We start from the raw sequence: 5,000 nt of genomic DNA on the forward strand, positions 1-5,000 counted from the left end.
GAGAAGAGAAAGGAGAAGAGGGGGAATTGGAGGGGATATTTAATCGTTTAAGTAGTTATCCTGAGGAACTGATTTCTCTCTGTCCCCCCCCCCCCCCCCCCCATTTCCCCGCTCTCGCTCTCCCCTTCCTTCTCAGCGATGTAAAGAAATCCCGCTGAACGGTCCAAGCACAGTAATTCTCCTTCTCTTTTTTTTTTTTGGCATGGGCTTGCATGAAGGGGGGAGGGACGAGTGGGGGGGCCGGGTGAGGGTGAGGGGGAGGGGGGGCTGAGGTGGTAGTGGGAGAGGAGGGAGCGAGAGAGGGGGAGAGCAAAAAAAAAAAAAACGACTTGATGAAATTCCGCTATCAGCTCCGAACCAATATGCAAAATATCTCGCTGGAAATCAAATAGCTATTATGTTTTCATTTCCACGTCGGCGTATTTGCTTAATGAAGAGGAGACAGATCAGGCCGGCAGAGAGAGTCTGCAGAAGACGATAACCGCCAAAGGCTTCCAGCTATCCTACACACACACACACACACACACACACACACACACACACACACACACACACACACACACACACACACACACACACACACACACACACACACACACACACACACACACACACACACACACACACACACACACACACGTGCACGCATACTCGCATATACACGCACACACATGCTCGCCCTGTCACCTCCCTTCTCTCTTTCTTCCCTCTCCTTCTTCCCACCATTCCTCTTCCCTCCATCTTTTTTTCGGATGGGAGTGGAGAGAGGTACAGAGGCATGGTGATGGAGTGGGTGGGGTGGGGGAGAGACTCTTGGAAGGACCTTAAGAATGATGTGGGAGTGAGGGTGGTGTTGGGCTGGGGGGATAACGATAGGAAGAGAGGCTTATAGACGAGGGACGGCAGGTAGAGGCATGAGAGAGAGGGAGAGAGAGGGAGAGAGAGAGAGAGAGAGAGAGAGAGAGAGAGAGAGAGAGAGAGAGAGAGAGAGAGAGAGAGAGAGAGAGAGAGAGAGAGAGAGAGAGAGAGAGAGAGAGAGAGAGAGAGAGAGAGAGAGAGAGAGAGAGTCTCAGACCTAGAGAGAGAGAGAGAGAGAGAGAGAGAGAGAGAGAGAGAGAGAGAGTCTCAGACCTAGAGAGAGAGAGAGTCTCAGACCTAGAGAGAGAGAGAGTCTCAGACAGAGAGAGAGGGAGAGAGAGAGAGAGAGAGGGAGAGAGAGAGAGAGAGAGAGTCTCAGACCTAGAGAGAGAGAGAGTCTCAGACAGAGAGAGAGGGAGAGAGAGAGCGGGAGAGAGTCTCAAGAGGGAGAAAGTATCAAGAGAGGCATTCAGAGTGTTTGCAGCGCTGGCTTTAGGGGGCTGGTGGGGGTGCACACACACACACACACACACACACACACACACACACACACACACACACACACACACACACACACACACACACACACACACACACACACACACACACACACACAAACACACTTATTGCACGATCGTCACATCAGGGTATTGCGGTTGCCCAGCACTAATGTTTGGTTTAGTTTGTCTGTGTTTATTGTATGATTAATTATTTCACTAGTGCATTGCATCTTCGAATGCTGTTTGTCTGTGTGTAATCTCTCTATGTTGCAGACAGACAGAGACACACCACACACACACACACACACACACACACACAGTTGCGCTGAAGGAGGGTTGAAAACGTACGGAATGAGGGAGTTCTATATTTACATCTTTATACTGATCCATTTAAAAACGTTTTGATATCCTCTGTGAGGAGACTGGCAGCCCTTCAGACATGGATTCACTGCCATAACCCACATCACGCCAAGGAAGGCGTGTTTCCACCACTTCAAAGTTGGCAAATCGAGTGTTGCCTTAGTTGTCGCCCAGTTGCCGCCTAGTGTGTGTCTCTCTCTCTCTCTCTCTCTCTCTCTCTCTCTCTCTCTCTCTCTCTCTCTCTCTCTCTCTCTCTCTCTCTCTCTCTCTCTCTCTCTCTCTCTCTCTCTCTCTCTCTCTCTCTCTCTCTCCCTCTCTCTCCCTCTCTCCCACTCCCCCTCCCTGTGATTAATAAGTGTATTCTGTTAATGCTCCTGACTCCGTGTCAGCTTGCTGAGTAGATTCCTGAAGAGCACAGACCAAAGAACCCCTTCCTCTCTCTCGCTCTCTCTCTGTCTCTCTCTCCGTCTCTGTCTCTCGCTCATACTCCTGCTCTCTAAATATCCTCTTAAGTCTCCCTCTCTCTCTTTTTTCCACTGAAGTCTGTGATTGCCTGATACAAGCCCGCCCCCCGCCGCCTCCCTGCTATTATTTTATCTTTTATTTTTTGTAACCGAGCGCTGAGTTATTAGCATGAGAGTTATGCGTCCTGTATGTGTGTGTGTGTGTGTGTGTGCGTGTGTGTGTGTGTGTGTGTGCGTGTGTGTGCCTATAATCAAGCTTGTTGAGCAACCAGGTTTGATGTGTCTATGTGTTCAATCGGGGGCGGCGCAGGTTTTGATGTGTCCAGAGAGTTAATACAGCCTGCATGTAACGCTGCCTTCCTTTGCTCCTACGCTCCTTTCCTCTCCATCCTCATATATTCTATACTGTGTTGTTCTATATCAAAGCCAGCCCTTTTCCAAACCTTAATAGTCCTCCTCCTATTTTCCTCGGAATAGAAGCGTGTTCTTTCAGAGTAACAGCGCAGTACTTTTAGCGTTTCTCTTCCGCCCCAGTATGTTTCCGCTGCCAGGCCGTCCTGGCCAATGTAATTGATGGCTCTTAGGCAGCGAGGAGCCCGTCAGTGACTGTGTATGTGTGAACCAAGGCATAGTTTTAAGCAAAGCTTTGCCTTCTGCTATACAAACGACTCTTAATTAGGAGCCTTAATTAGGAGCCTGGAAGCGTTACAGATATGGAGACCTTGCATTACAGTAGCAGGCGACCAGGTGAACAGAATTTATATTGTCTGTGTCTGACCACCTAGGTTTTGAACATGCGTAATTATTTTTTACATCTTGTTTGACATCTGATCATGTCATTTTGATCTGGGTGGAGACGACCCCCAATGTAACTGTTTTAATTCAATAATAACTAATATTGTTCAAACCCCCCTTCAATATATCCTTCATTCGGGAATATTCTTAAGTTGTGGCCCATCCAAATACCATTTTATCAGGAGTAGATCGTTTTAGTCATTTAAAAAAAGAATTGGGTTCCGCAACTCTTAAAAAAAAAATTACAGAAAAGTTTAATCCCGCTGTCGGATAAGTTCCCAACCGCCGTGATTGGCCTCATATAGAGATACATAAACGAGCGCTTTGCCTTTCGTTTATTATTCCTCCATCTTGCAAATTAGTTCAGTCTAGCATTCCTATTGGATATCTCAGCGAGAGTAGCGCTGTTACAATTAATAAGGTTTTTAACTTAACTATGGGGGGAAAAAAAGGCAGTTAAAGAAAGTGCCATACTTATCATAGAGCCCTGTTATCCGGCCTGCCAATGGTCCTGGAGAGAGGAAGAGGAAATGGGGAAAAGAGGAATATTTCTCCCTGGATGAAAGCGCCCGGGCCCGGAACCCAAACTTTTTTGCGCCCCCCATTTGATGTGTGAAGGCAGTGATGCAGCGATCGATTCATTAAACCAGAATGGTAATGAGGAAAGAAATCATAATTCAAACTTAACATTTTCAACCAGGGAAATATAATTGGAATTTTATACAGAGGAGTCCCTTTGTACAATTATGATTAAAGGAAAATTAATTGTATGAAAATGTCCTCACAGATACTGAAAATTAGATCTGGCAAAGCTTGGCGACATAGCAGCTAATTCTGAAATATTGTTTATACGATCAATCTTCTCCCCCCCCCTCTACTTTTTAATTTTTACATTTCTATTTTTTATAAACGTCCAAATCTTACTGTGGTAATTTTTTATCTGAAATTAGAGCCAACCATACAGGCATGGAAGTTGAAATTAGCCTAAAGATGTTTCATTTACAAAGACAGAAACACTTTGTCAGCCCCGACGATTGTTTCCAAGCATTATCTCAGCCCTGCTTTTTAATTGCTTCGGAAGTGAAATTAACAGAATTATAAAAAAAAAAAAAAAAGGCTTCTCCCTTCTTGTAACGGGGGTATTGTAATTCAGGGCTATTGTTGTGTGCTTTGTATAGATTATGGGCTCCTTTGTTCCAGCATTGTAAATATATACGCCCCCCAGTCACGGCTTTAGCTCGGCAACAACCCCCCCCCCCCCTGCATCCTCCTGCGCTCATCACAACCTCGTAAAAATTAATTTTACAACGTGTCCGAGGAGCGGGAGGAGGTGAAACTACGTTCGTTCAGTGTACCTGACGCGTGTGTGCGGTTGTGTGTGTGTGTGTGTGTGTGTGTGTGTGTGTGTGTGTGTGTGTGTGTGTGTGTGTGTGTGTGTGTGTGTGTGTGTGTGTGTGTGTGTGTGTGTGTGTGTGTGTGTGTGTGTGTGTGTGTGTGCGGTTTCTATTGCATTCTTTTTGTTTTGCTGTTCATTACCTTGACATGCAGATGAGTCGTGCGTTTCGCTGCGGTGGCTTGTTCACCGTTTCCCCCGCCCCTCCAGCAGGACCCTAATCCTCTTACACCAAATAGTTAGCCCAAATTAATGAGACGCACACCCACATACAGACACAAACGTACACACATACACACGCACACACACACACACACACACACACACACACACACACACACACACACACGCGTGCGTGCACATGCACTTCCTGGCTTCTAGGATAGAGCCGTTCCATCATAGGCCGAATGAGGAGCAGTAGATGAATCATTTTGTCAAGTGGTACTGTCCCAGACATCACTAAATAATGTGTTTTGAGTGATGCAAGGCAGAAATTAAAGCCTTGATGGCACGCGTGTAAAATAAAGCAACTTCCATATGGCAGATAAAGGGGAACTCAGATGAACTCGGTTCATATTGACATTGAGACGGCCCTTGTTCTGAAAACCAGTAATTTAAACGAGTTATTAC

General features: G+C 46.2%; 1 protein-coding gene across 1 annotated transcript in view; it reads left to right on the forward strand.

Moving 5' to 3' along the window:
• zfpm1 (zinc finger protein, FOG family member 1) overlaps positions 1 to 5,000 on the forward strand; it is a 71,190-nt gene that overhangs the window by 24,369 nt on the left and 41,821 nt on the right. The window lies entirely within an intron of this gene.

Source organism: Gadus morhua, chromosome 9, assembly GCF_902167405.1.
Source record: "Gadus morhua chromosome 9, gadMor3.0, whole genome shotgun sequence".
NCBI lineage: Eukaryota > Metazoa > Chordata > Actinopteri > Gadiformes > Gadidae > Gadus > Gadus morhua.